Source organism: Bidens hawaiensis, unplaced genomic scaffold (genome assembly GCF_021521415.1).
Source record: "Bidens hawaiensis isolate Kalapana, Puna unplaced genomic scaffold, B.hawaiensis_p1.1 tig00010384_1, whole genome shotgun sequence".
NCBI classification, from domain to species: domain Eukaryota; kingdom Viridiplantae; phylum Streptophyta; class Magnoliopsida; order Asterales; family Asteraceae; genus Bidens; species Bidens hawaiensis.
The window spans coordinates 799085-822339 of record NW_027491789.1 but is presented as its reverse complement, the minus strand read 5'-3'; the positions used below and the strand labels follow the sequence as shown (position 1 = coordinate 822339).

General features: G+C 41.2%; 1 pseudogene; it reads left to right on the top strand.

Annotated features, from left to right (window-relative positions):
• The first annotated feature begins 15378 nt into the window (after positions 1 to 15378).
• Positions 15379 to 16619, top strand: LOC143535056 (L-ascorbate oxidase homolog; annotated as a pseudogene).
• The last annotated feature ends 6636 nt before the right edge of the window (positions 16620 to 23255 follow it).

Here is a 23255-nt window from a genome sequence, read left to right as displayed (position 1 = left end):
AAAACGGAGAAGCAACTGGGTAGAAATCTTCCCCAGAGCACAAACCTCTACACGTAGAGAACAAGAGAAAATAACGTCCGTACCGCCCGACAAAACAAAAAGAGGAAGCTTGGTATTTGGCAGTCAAGGGTAAACTTTGACACCTCATCCAGCTCTCGCCCTCTCTTAGGCGGAAGGGACAACATGTAGTCGTCGAACCGGAATCCCAGATGGACGCCACTCACCAAAAGCGTCACCGAGATATTTGCCACCGAGAAGCTCCCATGGCCAAAGGCTCCAATAATCCGATAGCGTCAAAACGCTGATCAGAGCAAATCCTGTGACTTCCACGGGACAAAAGGCCACACCACGGAGGAATGCACATCCTTGAAGGATGTCGTCGAAACATTCGTCAAAGATGGGAAACTTACACACCTCGTGGCGTCAATCAAGAACGGAGGGAGGAAAGACAATCGGTACAAGGGCAATGGACGGAAGCCTGTCGACATCAGCATTCACATGGTTCACGGCAACATCAGAGAAAGAAAACGACGAACAACAGAGCCAAGTGCGTGGAAGGAAGCAGAAGTGCGCTTCCCGCGTGTGCCAGGGGGCCCAACAAAGAAGGCCCCATAGTCATCAAAAGCCAGCCGGGGCACTACATCACCTCCCGCACCCTTGCTGATAATGGCGCTTCATCAACGATCATGTATAGGCAGTTCTTCGACAACCTAGATGACGAAGACAAAGAACGCCTAGAAACAATTTACGCCTCGATGGAAGGGTTCGACGGCAGCACAAACACCCCCTTGAGAATCCTATCTTTCCTCGTCACTCTCACGGACGGGAAGTACTCCCGCACAGAAGACGTGGACTTCGTTGTAATGAGGAAGCCACACCACACATACGACATTCTCTTCAGGAGAGATGGGATGGCAAGATTTAATGTCGTGGTGTCTTCGGTCCATGGTATGATGGGATGGCCAACAGCTGAGGGCGTCGCTATGATCACGGGCATTCCCCAGGTATGCATCGCATCTGTCTCATCTAAACCCAAACCAAAAATCCACCTCTGAGCCAGAAGAATGGGCCTTCAATGGCAAATACCCTGACCAGGCCGTTACCATTGGCCCAACGATCACTAATCCCACACGCACCCTACTCAAACGCTTGTTGCAAAAAAATGCCGACATCTTCGCGTGGACACCAGCTGACATGACTGGTGTACCTCGAAGTAAGGCTGAGCATAAGCTCAAGTGTGACCCGGCGTTTGCGCCGGTCAAACAAAAGCGTCGCGTAATGGGTGCTGAGCAGGCTAACGCGTGTAGAACCCAAGTCAAGGAACTCCTTTACGCAGGCATCGTACGCGTTAGTAAATATCAAACATGGGTTGCAAATCCCGTCATGGTACCAAAATCCAACAAACAATGGCGCATGTGCATAGATTTTTAAGACCTAAACAAAGCATGCCCCAAGGATTGTTACCCGTTACCCGAAATTGACTTTAAGGTAGATTCATTAGCACCGTTTCGCCTTAAATGCTTCCTTGATGCGTATAAAGTGTACCATCAAATCCACATGGCTGTTGATGATCATGATAAAACCGCATTTCGGACGCCCGATGGCACATTTTGTTACCAAATGATGCCATTCGGACTAAAGAATGCCGGATCCACATACCAACGCCTGACGGACAAAGAGTTTCATGCCCAAATCGGGAGGAACTTTCAACACGCTCAGAAAGATAAACATCGAAGAAACTTTCAACACGCTTAGAAAGATAAACATGAAGCTCAACCCGAGCAAGTGTTCCTTTGGGATGGAAGATGGGAAGTTCTTAGGAGTCATCGTTACCAAAGATGGCTTCAGAGCGAACCCCGAAAAGGTTGAAGCCATTATGAAAATGGAATCACCTACTACCATCAAACAGGCTGAGACACTGAATGGACGACTAGTCGCACTTAACCGCTTTTTGGCAAACCATGCGGAAAGGTCGTTCCCATTCGTGTCAACATTGAGAAATTGTTTGAAGAAAACGCACTTCCGCTGGACACCAGAAGCGGAAGCAGCCTTTCAAGAGATTCGGTCACGCTTGATCGAACTCCCAACACTCACAGCACCAGAAGTGGGGGAGGAATTAATTCTCTACCTCTCCGCCACAGACAGAGCAACTGGGGCAGTCTTACTAGTAGAACGAAAGGGCATCCAGATGCCCATCTACTATGTAAGCCACGTCTTAACAGACGTGGAAACCCGGTACTCCACCCTGAAAAAATTAGTCTTAGCGCTTGTACAGGCTTCACGCAGGCTAAGACGATATTTCCAAGGCCACCCAATCACCATTCTCACCAACTTCAAACTTGCAAACGTTCTAGGCAAACCCGAGTTGTCAGGGCGCCTAGCCAAATGGGCAATTGAGTTGGGAGAATACGCGATAAAGTACAAGCCAAGACCAGCCATAAAAGGCCAGGTCTTGGCCGACTTTATTGCAGAAGTCCCCGCTTCGCGGGAAAAAGAGTGCTAGGAAGAGGCTCAACCCTCTCCAGCACAAGACATTAACGATGTCTGGAGAATCTATACTGATGGAGCAGGCAACAACGAAGGTTCAGGCGCAGGGTTGAAACTAACTAACCCAGCAGGCCAAGAATACACTTACGCTATTCGGTTGGATTTCCCAAGTACGAATAACGAAGCGGAGTACGAAGCATTCTTGACCGGATTAAGAATTGCGCATAAGATGGGGGTAAAAAACTTGGAAGCCCACGTGGATTCCATGCTAGTAGCCAACCAGATAAACGGGACGTACACGGCCGTGAACGACACAATGGCCCTATACGTCGCACAAGCAAAAACCCTTATGCGCGATTTCAACGATTGCAAAGTTGTGCACATCAAGCGAAGTGAAAACAAATCTGCGGATGCGCTAAGCAAGCTTGCATCGTTAGCCTTCACCCACTTGGGAAAGGACATCCGCGTTGAACTTCTTGGAGCACCATCAGTCCCGCACAAGGAAATTTGTGTCATCCAAACCGGCACGGAAACATGGATGACGCCAATCATAAATTTCCTTGCGACGGGTGTACTACCAGAGTCAAAGACACAGGCAAGAAATATACGCTGTAAATCACTGAACTATCAACTTGTTGATGACATACTTTACAGGCGTAATTTCCTTGGCCCACTCCTCAGATGTGTTGACGACCAAGATGCCGACTACCTCATAAGGGAAGTACACGAAGGCATCTGTGGAGTACACGCAGGTCCAAGCGCAGTTGTAGCTAAGCTAAACAACGCGGGATACTTTTGGCCGGGGATGTACACGGATGCGCTGGCCTACATCAGAAAATGTAGGTCCTGCCAGCTCTACGCACCCAATACGCATCGCCCGAAGAACGAACTTGTTCCAGTCACTTCTTCATGGCCATTCCAGAAGTGGGCCATCGATGTTACAGGCCCATTTCCCACAGCAGCAGGGAACGTTCAGTTCCTAGTGGTAGCCATCGACTACTTCACCAAGTGGATAGAAGCAAAACCCCTAGCCCAAACAACCGCAAAACATATCAAAAAATTTATTTGGGAATTTATTATTTGTCGTTTTGGACTTCCACAGAATTTGGTGAGCAATAACGGCACCAACTTTGCTGACCAGAAGCTACAAAAGTGGCTGAAAGAGCTTCAAATCACCCACACCTTTACCTCAGTGGCACACCCGCAAGGTAATGGTGAGGTGGAAAGAGCAAACAAGAGCATCGTCGACGGCATAAAGAAAGGATTCTTGGAGCATAGATCCGGCTGGGTGGACGAAGTTCCACACGTCCTTTGGGCAAACAGAACGCTGAAAAAAGCAAGCACGGGCGAAACCCCATTCAGCCTCACCTATGGCACTGAAGCCATGGTTCCAATAGAGATTGGTCTACCCTTACCAAGAGTCATAACTCAACTAGAAGACAATGATGCGGAAAGACGGTTAGACCTTATGCTGACCGAAGAGCGCAGAGACTTAGCCGCAGCGCGTGAAGAGAACTACAAGCAACAAATGCAAAAGCACTACAACACGCGGGTGAAACTCTGCAACTTCAATGTCGGAGACTACATACTGCGTAACAACGAGGCTTCGAACCAGGAGCGCCCAGGAAAGCTGGCCCCGGTCTGAGAAGGGCCATACATTATTAAAGAAGTTCTGGGAAAGGGCGCATACCGGCTCGAAAGGCTCGATGGCACCCCCATCCCAAGAACATGGAATGGAGCTTAATTACGCAGATGCTACATGTAGATCAATTCCAAACTTGTAACGAACAGGCCTAGAGCCACTTCTAATGGAAATGATTCTCCTTATCACATTGATGCTGATAGCCTTGCCTTTATACTTATGATCTGACCACACTGATATGCCGGTATTCACCGCATAAATAAGTGAGGGAGGAAGTAAGTCGTTGCGTGTAGAAAGCGGCACAACCCGCATAAACACAAATACAATAAAAATTTCTAAGGAAAAGATGAGGAAAACCTTTACGCAGGTCAGATATAGATGAAGTTTGGTCATCCTACAAAGTGAAAGTGACGATCCTACCCGCACAATCATGATAGAGGAAACAGAACGTTAACCTATTATCTAACACGCGTCGAAAGGTTAACTTATTCAAAACACTTAGAAAATTGCTAAGTTAAACTAAAATATGCATGAGCAAATCATATAATGTTTATAAGGCAAGGCATTAACAAAACATTTATATTCACGATAAAAGCTGTTCAAACATTACAAAATGGCTATGTATCTACCCGCCTACAAAAAGTGCAAATCTATCCTAACGGCTTGGAAGAATCTCAAGATTCAGGCATCGGGACCACTCCCTCCAAACCCACTTGAACCCGCACCATCAGTTGGCTGCGGCTGTTCAAGGAAAGCTTTGAGAACAGCTAGCCCGTCATCAGCAGCAGCAACTTCATTCACCTTTTTCACGACCGGATGAGAGAAAGCAGCATACTGGTTCACAGCTTGGTCATAGGCAGCCTCAGTATCAACATCGTGTAGAGGAAATCTGGAAGGCGAGATGCCTTTCTCTGCAAATCCTAGGCCAAGTAAGAAACCAACTTTGTCTCCATCCTTATGAGAAGCGTTGAGGGCTGTGCTCATGGCATCATCATAGGATGTGTTCGCGAAAAACCGATGCACAACCTACAAAAAAAAAAACGTTTCTAAGTATAAAAAGCAGAAAGCAAAGAATAATTGAGCTATGCGTACCTGCGGCAACACTTCTCGTAGAAGCCGATCGTTATTGGACAAGGACTCTTGAAGGGTAGCTTGAGCTTGATCGCGTGCGCGTTCGGCCTCATTCTTGTTAAGGTTGGCAAGCAACACCTCCTTGGCAGTAGCTTCCTCAACGCCTTTAAGCTTGCGCTCAGTGCGATCAAGCACACCCCTCTGATCCAAGAGCTCTTGTAGCTTCTTGGCGTCCTCCAAAGCCAAAGCCTCATGAGCCTGCTGAAGCTTCTCCAGTTTAGCTTTCAGTTCCTCATTCTCAGTGCGTAGAGGCTCAGCAACAGCTTCATTTTTTGTGACCCTTTCAGCCGCATTACGCGCAGTTTCCTTACCCAACCTAAGTTGTTCGTTAACAGCTTGAGAAGCCTTGGAACGGGCCCCATGCCTAGCTTGCATTTCGGCCTCAATGTCCTTGAAGGCCTTTTCTCTCTCAGTGACGGCGGCGGCAAGCTTCTTGTTCTCTTCCCTCAGTGATCGCACCTGAGACCCCTCCAAGCTACGTGCAGTCCTTAACTTATCGTTTTCACGACAAAGTAACTCGACACGCGGCTGCATCCGGGCAAGTAGAATTCGGAGCTCGGTGGACAACCTGCCTTCCTGGTAGCTAACCATTGCCTCCCCCAATGCACCACTTGGAGCGGCATGGCGCGTCCAATCGACGCAGTCTGCAGCCGTCCTGAGAGTTGAGTTGTTTCTCGGCGGATATTCCACCTTGGAGCATAAACCTCATTGGAATCCGAAACTGCAAAAACAGAAAACAGTTAGGAAAAAATGACAAGGATGGATAACAGACCAAAGTAACCCCCACGCACCTGTAGGGTCGATAACAGGCCGATAGCCACTAAACCCATCACCCGAACCTAAAGGATATCCATCCAAGAGGTCAAGGAGATGGGAATGAGGCAAAGATCGGACCCCCTCATCAACAGAGGTAAGTCTAGAGGCCCCAACTCTAAACATACCTGAAGAACTGACCAAGGACGAAGTAGTTGTTGGCGCCGAATGTGATACCGTAGAAGTCACAGAGGTAGAGACCATTGGAGATGAACTCATAACCGTTGCAGTCACTGCAGATGAGCTCATGGGAAAAGTCACCCCCGGTCCGGTGAATGACGTGGTAAATATGGCACTGACGGCTGGCGAAGAAGTTGAACTGCTCAACGCAGCAACGAAAGTGGACGCCATCGTCGGCACAGCAGCCATGACAGACGACGTCATAACCGGAACAGTTGCTTCAACAGCAAAAGCAACAGAACCAGTACCAGAAACAGACGCAGCCGCCTGGGTCATTGCCTCGGATAGGTTGACCAAACCTATCGTCGTGGGTCCTGAACCAACTCCTCCCGCACCACTCTCCTCAAAAACAGATAAGTCTACTTCTGCACAAAGAAAAACCTTAAGATATCAAAAACGAAGGCGGAAGGAGATGCGGAAAAGGTACACAAAAAGTACACTTACTGGTTTTCTTGATCTTGAAAGTCCTGTTAGGCGGAGATAGACCCGATGAAAATGGCCTCTTCACGCCAGTTACCTTCGTAATGCTTAGCGGCTCGGAAGTGACAGTCGTTGTCTCAACCTCTGAGACAATGGTCTCGTTACCACCACCAAGGTTCCTCGCCGCCTCCTCACTCTCAGTCTCGGAATCAGACTGATCCCCCAAGTTAACGAAGGTAGCAACCTTCGTTTTGCCCTTCACGCTAGCCGCCTTCTTTTTCCTTACAACAAAAGGCCCATCTGCGGATCCCTCATCAGAAGATGACAAGATCAGAGGAATTCCAGCAGAAGTGTGAGCATGAAGAGGACGAGGATTAAAGAACTCATTACCTGGCCGAGTGGCGCTTAAAATCTCATGGCCTGGCGGGTAGACCTCTACGAACCTATCCGCAGTTTTCTCCAAAACGGGCAACTCGTTCTCATCAAGATCACGAGTACCCAACCGCGCTGGACCACCAGTCTTCCGCGGGTGCAAAAGCAACTGTAAGTCGTTCCCTTCTGAAATAAAAATGATAACAATGTTAGAAGGACAACCCTAAACCAACACGAAAGATGGGGCATACCATAAGGAATATAGTTCAAACCGTATTCAAGAACGATGGGTATTTGCGGCGTCCCAGACCCGGCGTCCTTCCACACGCGACTCATCCCAAGCATGACCATCCCAGATTCCGCGAAGCTATAAACAGGAGTCTGAATCTGGGAAATCTTGGTGAACCACTCCGTCTCCTGGTAATTGGAAGCCGGAAGATTAGGAAGTGCCCTCCCATTCTTGAACGTCATCGCAATGGGAACGACACGAGCGGAAATATAGAAAAATTCACGCTTCCAAGAACGAAGACTACGCTCAGTAGTACAGATCTTCAAACCCTTAATCCGAGTGACAAGGGTATACCAATGCTGTCACGTCGTCATAACTTCCTACACATCCTGAAACCATCAGAAGACGCCAACGTCCTTTCAACCGTTTGGACTGTCCTTATCCTTTCACCAACCCTACGAATTTCAAAAAGATTCAAAAATAAGAGGGAATATACCCCCTTACCTTGGAAAGCAAGAAACCATAAGACAAGTGCGGGTACAGTGTCAAGGCGAAACCCTTCACATACTTAGCACTTGCAGGGAACTGAAGCCAAGAAGATCGATCTTATGGGCCATGCTTGCGGAAAGAGAAATAACACCCCCGCATGGCGGAAACGTTGAGAACTAGATTGTTTGAAGCTTCAAGATGGAATTGGTTGTTTAACATAACTGATCACTATGTCTAAAACTACCAAAACCTCGTGGAGAATCTACACAAGTGAAACTCAACGCTCCTGACTTGCGAAGAGGTTACACACCTACCCGCATCATACCCAAAGATCAGGCAGAAAAGTCGGGAATTTTCTGCAAGTGACATTAGGAAAACTGCGGGAAGAATCCCCATGGAGAACCTTAAAAAACGAAAACCCCTTTTTAAAGCCCCTTGCTTAAAGTCCAAAAGTTCCCCTCACTTATTAACAATTCATGAGAAGAACAATGGACTGGGGGGACTTTAAGAGGTAGGTTCTCGTAAAGCCCAGTTGGACCCACAAGACTCACCTTGAAGAGGTACGTCCACGCAAAGACCAACTGGATCCGCAGGACCCACCATGCTCAGAGAGATGAAGACCTTACACGCAGTAAGCCAGCTGTCCCCGCAGGAAAGCCTCCCTTGGTACAGTACCCTGCCTGTTCCCGCAGTTGTGGGTACAAGCCAAGAAGGAAGACTACCCGCACTAACAGTAAGGCTACACGCATAAGGCACTAACTCTTAATACTTCAGTAATGTCACCTGAAGAAGGAATGAGCAAGGCGAGAATATTCCCGCCCAAAAGAGCCAGTCCGTACGCTTCTAGAAGATTTTTTGTACTATACCTACCAAGGTATGGACAAATAGACAAGATCTGAGAAAAGCAACCCATGAACCAATCACAGGGTGACAGCTCACTGACAATAGTACGAGGAGGAGCACGCTCCATTACAAAATGTCACTATCAGCCGCTGCCTACCCACCAACTCCCATCATAGCACGAACGTAGCCCATAGTTGGTGGAAAAGGAATATTATATACAGCTGGTCGTACCTGCTTGGAAACCTACCTTCGGCTATAAATACTCCAACACCCTGGAACGGTATCATCATCTTCTCTCTAGCTATTTCTCTCTATATACACTTATAATCAGAGCAACCTAGTCTGATTCTCACGCCGGAGGGTGGTCACAAGGAGGAACCCCCCCCCCCCCACCTTCTCAGTGACGAGCTTACGGTGTCTGTTTTGCAGGTTGAGAAGAATAGCCATCTTTGCCGGACCTAACCCTCGTGGGAAACATCTACTTAACCCTAAGATTATCCTTAATCTGTCGGGGTCACTTAGTGTTTCTTCACTAAAAAATCTAAGCATTTATTAAAATTTTAAAAGGTTCCCCTAATAAAAAATCAACCATAAATGTGACGATACAGAAATTAAAGAGTAGATTAACATAGATTGATTGTACATGCTACGCAAATTCCACATCGGCTTTCTCTGAATATGAGAGATCCTTGGTTCATAAGTAATGCCCCGGTCTCTTATATAATCAACGCGTTGTAGGCTTAGTTGGTTGTGGACATATGAAAACTTCACAGTTAAGCTTGCTTAGGTGAAACTAGTATCCAGGATGGGTGATTACCTGGGAATGTCTCTACAGGGATAACAATAAACAAATCTATGAGTTCATTGATGGCTGAGATGTTACAATAAAAGATAAATACATTATAAGTAGATAAATAATAAGCTCACTTAGACTCGTGAGTATGGTAAGGCTTCTATTAAGCTTGAGCTCATTTATTAAGAACAAGCTATAGCTAAGTTTAGACTTATTCGAGTTTTTAATGAGGCAACCTGTTATCAACTCACAAAACAACTTTGGATGCTCATACAATACACGAATGAAATGATAGTTTAGTTCCTACCCATGTGTAAGGGTCAGGGTGACAAAGGTCCAACCAACCACCCCCTTTTGATGGTGAAAAGGCCATGATTGTGTACACACCCATTGAGCAACCTTACATCTCCATGTGCTTGCACATTATGCCAAATTGTCATTTGTCCCTTAGGTCCCTTACCTCCTTCCTTGCTCATACCTAGGGATTTTTAAAATACCCTTAATCCTAATCATTGCCTAAGTACTTCATACGGGGTGATCCAATGGAAAAATGACACTGTTAGATGGCCCAACCCAATTATATGGACCCATTAAGCGTCTCCAAATTATCTTCAGTTACAGGGAAAATCCACCCGCCCGAAGGCCCACTGTTGGTAAAACCCGGACGCCCCGTGATCGAACCTGAGATCACAAAGATTCGGTCTGACCTTCCTTCATTGAGCCACCCATGTCATCCCCAAAATGTTGTCTAATAGCATATGTCTCCATTGAAGAACTCAAACTTTTACCACCACACCATATTGTTAATAATGCCAAATACATGCCAAATACAAAGGTTTAGAAAAAAAGTGAAGTACAAAGTTATTTGTACTGTTAGATAATTCTTTCTTATTAAATGTTTGCGAAGTCAAATGGTCCTTGGCATTTTTCCTTTGGATTTGAGCAAAATTTCTTCAATGATCTTAGTTTATTTTGTTTAGCATATTTGTAAATGTTTAATATAGATGATAATGAATTAATGATAATGATGGCAACATGTTAATCAAACTTTGCCACCTTAAAGTTTCAATAGCTTCATTTCTTTTATAAAGTAAAAGATATGCCCTTTCTACTTTACAAATTCATCCACGTAACTCAAGGTATAGTTTACAGTTTATGTATCTTCTGTTATTATGAACAGTATTCTTATATCATTCAATGAAGATGTTAGTTTTTAGTAGGTTTGATTGTCATGCGGGTGACAGAAGAACTGATGTCAGTTTATTTACTGGTCTAGTTTTCGTAATATTATAAAAACTACACGTTACTAAGTTAACTAATCAAATTGAAGAATAAAACTTTCGGATCACAAGTTTTCTACTATATGTTGGTTATGCTATGTGTTGTGAAGGCGTCATCCATGCCACATGGGCATAATGGCGCTATGAACACCACACCGAGCATTTTTTGTTATGCGCCGTGGATATTGAGCGCCATCACAATAACGACTCTTTTGAACAAATGGTGGGTCCGCCCCACTGACAACCAAATGTATTAATTTTTAAACCAATCTAAAAAATCCACCTCGCTATATTTACCACTTTCTTTTTTATTTAATTTTAGTCTAATTATTATTTTAATAAGGTAGTAGCTAGTTATATCTCACATCACATAAATTAATGGATGACTGGTTAATTTAGAGCCACCTCAAAGAATCGCAAAAAAATTTATAAATTTGGGTATTAAATTAGTTGAGTAATTGAGTTTAAATATTAAAAATACATATGTTTTTTTAAATTTATATATAGAATTTAAAAATAAATTAAAATTTGGGCCTATCAGGGTGTCGGGCTAGTTAATTTAGAGTCGTCTCAAGAATCAAAATTTTTTTTAATAGGGTAGTAACTATCATACGTGACAGTAGCGTGACGCGATAACTAACTTTTGCAAGTTAGCTAGTTATTCTACAACACATAACTTTAGTATTTTTGTTGCTTGAATTATGCCAAAAATAATAATTACAAGATGTTAATCTCTATTATTACTTTTTACCTAATCTTGATTGACCTCCATTACACAATATAAAATTCTTCCTCAAAAGAATAACAATACTAGATTTCAAATACACATCAAGTGGGACATATTCCCAAAGCATAAGTTCGGAAAACAACATATCGAATAATGAACAAACGTCTAGAGATTTGGTTATTCTTTTCAAAGAATATAAACCAAAATAATTTTTCAAACATGAATCTATTCTCATGAGTTCATTAGAACATGATTGATACCACATCATTACCGAATTGCATTCTCGAATCGATGGACCAAGGCCATTCGAAACATAATTATCGTGTATTTTCTAATCAACTATAAAAGGGTTGTGTATGAAACCGAAAAAACCGAACCAAAAGAAAAACTGATGGTTCGGTTTTATGTTTTTGTAAAAACTGAACTTATGATTTGGTGTTGGTTTTGCATGAATAAAAACCGAACCGACCAAATTTATACATTCACATTTTTTTATTTTAAGTGATTTATAAGAAATTAATAAATGTGTAACTCAAAAAATAATTTTAATCAAATGTATAATAATTAATTGGTTATTAGTTAACAAATTATTGAGACCCAAATTCATTATTTTAGGCTAAATTTCTTTTTTACGTCCAAAACTTTCAAACTTAAATATCAAAACCAAAAAATCGATAATGAATATAACCCAAACTAAACGGTTTTTAGAACATCCAAAACCAAAGTTTTTATTTTTGGTTTGGTTTTAGCCTAAAACCGACCCACACCGCACCGAACAATTTTCAAATTTTAAAAAAAATTCGATTTTTGTTTCAGTTTTAACTTACATCCGACCCAAAATGAACCATGTACACTCTACTATACAATGATTACAAAGAAACCTACTCAAATACTATAAGGGGGTGTTTGGTATAGAGAATGGAATTGTAGAGAAATGGAATAGAGAAATGGAATTGCAGAGAAAGGGAATTGGTCTGGAGAATGAGAATTGACTGTTCTGTTTGGTAGTACAGAGATTTCAGTTGAGAAATATAGCTGAGAATCATTTCTCTTGTTTGATACATAGAAAATAAACAGAGAATTATATCAACTTTATCATTAGCACAAGTATTTTTTTCAAAACAAATATTTATTAAAAAATAAAAAACATATAAAAAGATGCATAAATTCCAACCAAAATATGCATTGATCAAACCAATTCACATACAAAACATAGTTTTTAAGCAAAAAACATCAACCATAGTTAAAACCAATTCACATACAAAACATACTTCAACCATACACAACTATCCCATTGAACCATCGGTATACAACTCGACCATCTCAATTTTCTCTTCTATTGTCAACGCAAGAAAAGAACGTCCTAGATCCACATCTTTACCAATCAAATGAGCTTCTTTGAACCGTTTTTTCGTAGTGATACCTGGTAAAGCTTTCAACTCATCACTAACCTTTTCATAGATTTCACGAGCCTCCATACCTTCTTTGCTAAGTTGTTCACACACCATCTCCCCAAATCGAAGCAAAACTTCCTTGATATCTTTGCAAGACTCTCGATATATCTCATCTGCATCCGTGCTTCTACCTCTTTTGCGCTTGCTTGTTACACTTCCTGTTTGTCCTTCAGATCTATCAACATTTGGAACGGCTTCATCAACAAAATCAAAGTCTTCAATATCAACAGGTGAGCTTTTTTGCGTCTCTTGAACAACATCTTCTTCTCCAAGGTCAACTGCTTTACTACCAGTAGCTCTATCCTTACCGAATATGGTACACAATTTGTCATAGAAAGGAAATGACTTGTCACGAAAATTCACAGCACCTTTGTGAGACTACAAGACAATTACAAATAAATTAGATTAAAATTTTAAAATCTAAAAAATATATTTTTTAGAATATACCTTCACGTATTCATTCCAAACACTATCATCGGCAATAATACAACATTTTTGTTCATCCCAACCAAACCCACTTGTATGCACCATATCATATACAATGCTAAAGTGTGTCTTCCATGTCTTCATCCTAGACTTTATATGTGGTTCTGCTTTGAGGCCAGAGTTAGGAAGACTTACATCTAGCAATTGTTGAACACCATTTAAATAACCTGGTTTGAATCCATTGTCAGCACCAGCATACTTTCCGGATGCATGTATCTCCATTAATGCATCAATTAGCTTTGCATCTTCATCATTTGTCCAGATATGCTTGCTCCGAGTAACTCCTCTCACTATATTTGAATCTGCCATGTCTACGTACAAATGCATAATTATACAATTAAAAATCATAATTCATGTAACTACAAATACAAATATAACAAGAAACATTAATAAGAAACAAATAAAGTGCATAAATAAACATTAATAAGAAACATCCTTGGTTCTACAAATAAAAAATACATAATTGTCAAACATAATTAAGAAACATTGTTGGCACGCTGCGCACGCATCGCAGTCCAACTATTAAACATTTCATTAGCAAGAAGGTCTCTACGATCGGTCCATTCTTGTGAGGGCTCGATCATAGAAATAACATTGTCATGGTCATTTGCAGGTTGTGTGTGATTTACTGGGATTTCGTTATCAAGAGGGTCTTCACTCATTGTTGTTCGTATGAAATTGTGTAATAAACAACAAGCAATGATGATACGTGGCATGGACTCTATGGGATGATATGAGTTATCACGCAAAATTGCTTATCTATCTTTAATCATTCCGAAACATCTTTCTATAACATTCCTGGCCGATGAATGTCTCATATTAAAGAACTCCTTAGCATTCGTAGGAGGACGAGACCAATCGTTAAGATGATAACGTTGACCTCGATATGGAGTTAAAAATCCTTCACCATTTGTATAACCGGCATCACAAAGGTAGTATGTTCCTACAATTAACCATAAACTCTATGTTAATTATCATACTTAAATCTATGTATATTCTTTGAAAATTGTCTATCACATACCCGGAGTTATTTTAAGACCATTGGGTCTACTGATTGCATCACGCAAAACTCTACTATCAGCTGCAGAACCCTCCCATCCCGCTAAGACATACGTAAATAAAAGGTCTCTCGTACATACTCCGAGTACGTTAGTACAAATCTGCCCTTTTCTTGTCCTATAAGGTTTTCTATCAATAATAGGGACTTTAACTTTAATGTATGTTCCATCTAATGCTCCTAAACAACCCTGAGTTAAAAGAAAACATTACTTACTAATTTATGTTAGCAAAAAATATCTTTAATAAAAAATGTGTTTGACTAACCTTAAACCATTTCCATCTTTCATCAGTTTCATTATCTGGCACTGGCACGGGTGACTTGTAGAGTTCTTTGTGTAATCGACATATAGCATTTAAGACTAACTTGAAATACCGACTTACAGTTTCCCCGGACCGATGAAATCTGTTGACTAGTATCCTATTCTTTGCATTATGAGCAAGGGTATGTAAAAACATAGCAACTTGCTCATCGACTAGCATGTTTTTACTATTATTTAGTCCCCCTCTAGTTTCTAGCATATCACAAAGTGTTGTAAATGCATGTATATTCATTCTTATGTTAACAACACTCGTAACATCACTTTCATAAACCATCATCACCATGTTTTCACGCCTATTATGGTAACTCATTAAATATTTTGTACGTAAAGTCATTGACTCAATCGACCGACGCAAATGATAAGTACACAACATCCACCAACGAATCGTGACATAAAATGCACCTATGGCAACTATTCTTTGTCTGGAAGGTGATCTTGCCATCTACACATAAAAATATAAGAAAATTCAAGAAAAACAAATAACTCCAAAATATAATCCAAATATTAGCAACAAAGTGATCATGAAAGCAAGAAAAATGATTACAGGCTACTTTATTCACTGACTTGCTGAATGTTTTTTGTTTTCAAAAGGTCACCCCTTTTAATAGAGGAGTATTAAATACTTGCATATTTTGTAGGGACAATATATGTGAATGCTCATGTGACATTATTATGTTAGATTTCATGCTATAATAATAATAATAATGCACAAGTCACTAAACTTATTTTTTCAGGAATGGACTACAACACAGAAGAAACTCATGGCAAGATGGTACTTATGGTACAACTTGTCCAATCCCACCTGGCAAGAATTTCACATACATGCTTCAAGCCAAGGATCAGATTGGTAGCTTCTTTTACTTCCCTTCACTTGGCATGCAGAAGGCGGCTGGAGGCTACGGTGGCATTAAAATCTACAGCCGCCCACGCATTCCAGTCCCGTTTCCTTTCCCTGCTGGAGATCACACGATTCTTGCCGGGGATTGGTACAAAAAAGTCCACCAGGTTGGTTAGCTAGTTTAATTAGCTTTGCATAATATTTGAAATTGAATTAGTTTGACTGATTAATTAATGTGTTTGGTGTTTGTAGAGATTAAGACACATATTGGACATGGGCAAGAGCATTTCTAATCCTGATGGACTTATCATCAACGGGCGTGGCTGGAACGGTTACACCTTTGATGTCGAACAAGGGAAAACATACCGGTTCAGAATATCAAACGTCGGGTTGCAGACATCTATCAACTTTAGGATTCAAGGACATAAAATGAAACTTGTGGAAGTGGAAGGATCACACACGGTCCAGAACACCTACGATTCGCTTGATCTCCACGTTGGACAGTCGGCTTCTGTGTTGGTCACTGCCAACTAGCAAGTCAAAGATTACTACGTTGTCGTGTCTTCACGCTTCACCCGTCATGTGCTCACAACCACTGCTGTCCTCCACTACAAGAACTCTAGAATTGGGGTCTCGGGCCCTCCCCCTGGTGGCCCCACCACACAGATTGCCTGGTCCCTGATGCAGGCTCGAACATTGAGATGGAACCTTACTGCAAGCGGGCCTAGACCGAACCCGCAAGGCTCGTATCATTACAGTCTGATCAAGCCTAGCCGGACCATCATGCTATCCAATTCGGCTCCTTAGATTAATGGAAAGCAAAGATACGCGGTTAACAGTGTGTCGTTTTTTCCTGGAGACACTCCTTTGAAGCTAGCTGATTATTTCAACATTGGTGGAGTGTTTGGAACATACGGTCAGAGAATTGAATTGTTGGAATCAGTTTGCTTTGTGTCTGTTAAATCTAAACTTCATTTAGCTAAGAATATTGAAGCAGTTGCTAATTTAATCAACAACATAAACCTAATTCATGTTCTACCACTTAATAATTATTGATTTGTACAAAGCTAATAGAATAAGATGTATAATGAAAACAAAGTGTTGGATTAAAGGAGAACTCACAGGTTAGGGTTGGTGATGATTAAATGATTGATAGAAGCTGATTCCAGGTACGGCGGCGATGCTGATGGATGTCAGGTGACTGCCGCTGTGTTCCTGAGTTCTATACACGGAGTGAAAAGAAAGAGTTTGAAAGGAAAAGGAGGAAAATGGGAGAAATGAAACCCTAGAAATCCAATTCTCCGCTTTTTTTAGAGAAACAAAATCAGAGAAATGGAAATGGTTTATTTCCATTTCTCACCTCTTTCTTTTATAAACAAACAAGAGAATTCTTTCCAATTCCATTTCTCACCCCTCAATTCCCTCTACCAAACACCCCCTAATAATATATTTTTTATATCATAGATCAAATTCAAAAGTCAAAACCATTAAACTCTATAATGAATCCAGCAAGTATAACATCACATTAATAGATTCCAAAATCCATAGGTAAAATTAATAACAACACAATTCACAAACTATAATTTATTAATCTAACAAACTTTAACAGAAACATAGATAAATAAAACATCATACTCGAGTCGAAATTAGTTGAAAAGGAAGGCGAAAACAAATGCGGATAGAGTCCCAATGGCGGTGGGGACGAAGACACCGGTGGCATCAGATGTAGGAGCAGGAGCAGGAGCAGGAGCAAACACGTCTTCAGCCGTGACAGACATGGCAGAGACGAAAAATGTTGTCAATGTCATGAGTGTGAACAACTTCATCATCTTCATTGCCTCCATTAAAAAAACTGTTGCAATTCAATTCTCTTAACAAAAATGTTGGAGAGAAATAGAATTTGCTAGAGCAAAGAGTGTGGAACAAATGAGTTGTGGTTATTGGGTTTTATAGGAAAAGGGTTTGCTGCCCGCTGCCCGGTTTTTTTTTCTTTTTTTTAAATAAGCTTTTAGAAGGTTAATGTATAAAAATGATTAAATGACAGCTGCCATAGGTGTCATTGATGGTGTAAGTGTGGTTTTTTTGTTAAATGACAATGTGACACATGTAGTTTAACTTGATGTTACATGTACCTCTATTAAATTAAAGTTACCATTATAGTTGTGAATTTGTGATTGGCTTATAAGTGTTTTCTTAAGACCACCAAGCCCTTTCGAATGAGTTCTACTATAGAAGCTTTCAACGGAGACCAAGGGACAAATCTTTCACTCACTGAGAAGTGAAAACCTATGACTAGATCGTCCTGAAGACGGATGCGACGGGAAGAAGTGGCATTTGGAAGTGTTGCTAACAACTTCCAGCGGCCTCGGTTCCACTCAAGGATCTCTCTCACGGGAGGCAGTAAGAGCTTCACTATAGCAGTCAAGCAGTGATAGCTCTACAGTATACCTTTATTCATGTATAGCCACCATTTCGTTCGCCCTTCCCTGTCTCACTAAGCCGCCTAACCCAAGTAGCTGTCGGCCGTTTGTTGTGAATTTGTGATTGGCTTATAAGTGTTGTTGTAACTCTTGAATATAGCATGTGTTACGAGAGAAGTGAAATGAGTAAGATGTAGCACGTATGTTAGGAAATTGAAAATAAGTTTTAATCTTTCACCCTCACTAGATAGTGTTATGGCCTTATGGGAACCGGGAAAGATGAGTGAAAAGGGAAAAGTCGAAAACTAGTCGTTGGAGATGTGTTATTAGTTTAATTATTAATTGAATATTCGAAAAACACAAACAAAGAGCGGCGCCTGTGAAGTCGGTAGCGGTGGGTTTGGTAATGCTCTTTCACCCTTCATATGTTATGGTGTTTGGCGGTGGCATGATTCCACATGGGTTTGGCACCCCACTTTGGCGATGACATAACATATGGTCTTATAATTCCAAGGCACCTGTATATAAAATAATCATTATTTAAAAATAACTTAATGACAGATGCTATTCATAGCTTTCACTTTAGTTTTCAAAGAAAATCCCAGTAACAGAATCATCTTTGATTTACAATTTATTTTTACATACTCGAAATCGCTTGTAAGTTTCCTCATTTTGTTCATAAATGGGTGAAATCGAGTGTAAATCTTTGATAATTATGCTAATGAGATTTCGTTGACAATTAAAGTGAATATTAGAAATGTCAATAGTTAAGCCTGTTCATCACGATTTCTTGAATACCAAAGACCACCATGGTCCATAGAGGATATATTTGTTTAATAAATAAAAGCACATAAAGTTTTTTGAAGTATAAAAATTGTTGTAACTAGATTTAAACCGATAAAATCAACAAAGGAGACATGTTATAGAAGGGTGAATGAAATGGGTGAATGAAGTTTCTATGGAGGATATATTTATTTAATATATTCTCTTTTTACATATGTTCAGTTATTTGTTATTTAGCACTATTTACGATCCTGTTATAGAAGGGAGAACGAAATGGGCAAATTAATCATCATTTGGGTAAGGTAGAGTCAAATGATTGGTTAATATATAAATTAAGATTAAAAATATAAAAAAAATAAACAAGCAATCCCTCACGCTAGTGAACACTATGTGCGGCTCTCTCTTGTGTGCCCTTTGGTGAGGGCCTGAATGTGATGATGTTCGGTGTGAAAGTGATCCAGATGGCAGGTTGACGAAGATGTTTGTCGCCCCATAACACTCGGTCTTGCTGTGATAAACACGGATAGTATAACTTTATACTATCTTTCATAATTACCAAAGTGTTTAAACTACTAAAAATATTTACAATTTAATCATGTATATATAATTAAATGATAATGATTTTAAATTTTAATATATTAAGTGTGGCAAGATATAAACAAAATCTCAAACAATCATTGATCCTTTTAGTTTGTCATCAAAATATATTTATTTGAATGTTACCAAAAACCTCTTGGCCTTTATTTTAGCACACATATTATACATATAATAAACTATTAATCAAGGATAACATGGTAATTTGCTTGATTAGCTTTACTATTTTTAATTATAAATATTATATCTCAAAGTGGTGATATTTAGAAATTGAATTATATAAAGGGTATGAATTATGAAACGTGATTGCATGTTCTAGTTTAATAGAATAATAAGTTGGGTGTATGGGCCACAGAAGCTTCTGTATTTTGGACTTGACCATCATTTTTATTGTGTGATTTGGTGTATAGTGTATGAATATTTGATAGTCTAAATTAGACTTCTAATTTTAATTTATTTTGTGTATATTTGACCGTTCACATGATCAAGTGTCTCACTTAAATTAATAAGACGTCACATTTCTAGAGTCTTTATTTTACAACTTCAATAACTTTAATTAGTTTAATTTAAATTATAAAAAAAATATTGGTTTTAAATAATTTAAATTATACTGATTCTCACGCCAGAGGGTGGTTACAAGAAGACCCCTACCCTTTTTTTGTAACGAGGTTACGGTGTTCGGTTTTGCAGGATTCAGGTCATCGGAGTTCATCGTTGTTATAGCAATACTCCATTGGACTACTTTGAGCTAAGCCCACCAGGGTTAGCCTGAGGTTATTCCTCCTTCGATTGAGATACTAAGTTAAGCCTATCAAGTGTTAACCTATTGTTTCTTCATATATAAATAAGGGAATAAACATTTAACACTAGGTATCAATAAGTGTGTTTGTTTTTCTAATTTTTGGTTAATTTGCTAGTAAACTTTTGGCTTATTTTACACGCTTAAGTTTGATAAAAAAAATCCAAAATCTTTATATCATCAAGAAAACTGTATGAATAGTTTTACAACTGTAGGTTCCCTGGATGGATCTGCACGGGATATCTCGATCTACACAGGTGCGGAATCCCTGCGTAGGTCGTTACGAGAGTAGAACACGAATCAAACAAACACACGATACGAATGAACACACGTTATATTATAACCGAAACACGTGATATAATCACTGAATACAGACTCAATACTCTCTGGTTCTCACGTCTCTCGACTCACACACACTGTATACGATTACCTTCAACTCCTTTAAACAAGCCGTATAAATACACGACAACTTCGCCTGATATGTTCAGGCGAAGTTGTTGCTAACTTCGCTTGACTAACAAGTTCGCCTGATAAGCGAACTTGTCAGTAACTTCGCTTAAACATAAACAAAACACAATTAACATTACAGACTGGATTATAGACACTAGACTATGAACTACTGACATTATGCACCAACAGACTCCCCCTTGGCAGTAGCTTCATATCTTTATCTTTAAGCACTTGTCTTGTAATCTTCATGCATGCACTCCCTCTCTTACACAGACCGTGACTACTCGCTGATATTTCCCCGCTTCGTCTTTCCAAGCAGGAATATAGAATATCTTCTTCTCGTTTAACACCTGCAGATCAGCTTTAGATAAATTAACAAGATGCATCGGATCATACACTCTTAGCACTTCTTGTTCGTCTTCGTCTTCCATCACGGCTTCAGCAGTCTGGCAATCCACATACCACCATTTCAGATCTTTCAGCACATCTTGAGGCATGGTCTTCATTGGAACCTCTTTCAAACACCGAATCGGCTTATATTTCATCACCATCCAAGGTTTGCCATCTGCTCTCATTCCTCTTTCAGTATCTTCAACTAATTTCCCTTTCTGTGGTTTTAACAACTCAAACTTTTTCTCTTTAATACTTTCTTTCCATACTATCTTCCCGATAACTCTGGCCATATTATCATCACTTCTATTAATCAACCCCAGTCTGGCCAAATCCTTTACCTCACACTCAGGTAAGGTATTTAGAGATCTCAACGTCCTCTTAAAGTATTGGATCCCATCATATCTTTTCACCACGAACACTTTTAGCTGTTCATCATATAACCAACAGATAATGCCTTTCTTTGACTCAGCGTACCCTTTAATATTATAACTTTTCTTGAACATAGTAGGTACCACTGGCTTCTTCGTTTTGATAAACCAATGAGCATAGCCTTCCTTCCATCTAGGCTGCTCCTCCCATTCTGTATCATCAACTATTGTATCTTCACATACATTCGACTTCTCAACGGTTGGAAGCTCGTGTTCAACATTCTCCTCTACAATTTCACCTTCTTCAACATCATCTTCTATCACTATCTGTGCACAAATCTTCTCAATTTCTTCTAATGGCAGCACATCATCATCACACACATCATCATCATCTAACATATCATAATCCAACTCCTTCAAGGCATCGATCACATCATCTCCCATCTCCTCGTCATCTACCATCACCACCTTATCACCACCAGAACCGCCAGCTGCACCTGCAGACTCCCCCTGAGCTGTGGTTGTCCCAAGAGCTTGAGTAGTTCTTGGCAACTCACCACCTGCACCTTTCGATGCATTGGGATCATCGTCTCTGTCATTCTTCTTCTTTGTCCTGAGCTCGTCGCCTTTACAGCTCGTCTCCCCCTGAGATGCCAAGAACTCCTTCATAGCATCTATAATTTTTCCATGTTCAACCAGGAGGGACGACTGTAGTTGATTTTCTGCTACTAGGCGTTGAATAGCCTGGGTCTGGATAAGATTCACCTTTGATTGTTCTGCCACGACCCGTTCAAGTGCAGCTATTCTTTCCGAGTCTGATAGGGTTGCATCGAAATCGAACCTCATGTGAGATATGTCTTGAGTATACTGAGGAGGGATTTCGAATGTAACCGGGACATCAGAAGTAGCTGTGGACGTAACCGCAGGTGGTATCGTGACCGACAACCCTGCAGTGTGAACCACTGTCGACTCAATAACCTGTGCAACAACCTCCGACGGAGTAAGCGTTGGAGGCGGCAACGATACAATATCTGGAGTCGTCAGCTGGAGTGTGATGGATGGGAAGCCAACAGATGATGATGTAGCCACCACGGGAACGTCCGTGGCGCTTGGCCTTGTGACCTGTAATGGTGTAGGGACAATTGACATACCGGACAGTGCGGGCGGAGCGAAACGTATGACTCTAGAGCTCTCACCAGCTCCCCTACCTGCACCTGTCCTGTCCCTTCTTGAACGTCTGATCAACTTATGAATGTCTTCTTCTTCTTCTGACTCACTGTCGTCATCCGTCCTCTTTCTCTTCCCATACGTCCTCTCTTGAGTCACCATCATACGTCTTGCCTCATCCATTACATCATCAAAATCTGAGTCAGCCACCGTTGTAGCTGCCCTAGTAACATGCACAGTCGAGGCACGTTCAACAGGGACCTGAACGTTCTCCTCTGGATCCACCCGATCCATATCAAAGAAGCCTTGACCACCAAATTCTGCATCAAGGTCCACTTCCTCCTCCGGTGACACAACAGGAGCAGCAGGTATAGCTTGAGGTGCTCCTGCCTGTTGTGGTGCCGGGTCCCTAAACTCATCCCCACGAGCAGGCACATACTCCGGGTTGATTAAGTACCCAAAGAGTGGAGTATGCCTAGGACGCAGTTCAGGCTTACTTCTAGCACTCGAAGTTCTACATTGAGCAAAGATACGCTTGTTCACACTCTCCACGTATCTGATAGGGTGACGTTGAGGCAACGTGGGAGCAACATGATTCAAGATCATTTGGAGAAATCTTGGATACATGATGAATCTCTCACGCCCCATTGCCCTTCGCTGTAGATCAATCTCATAGAAGACCATCTGACTCAAGCTGTAACGCTTGTTATAAGTCAGA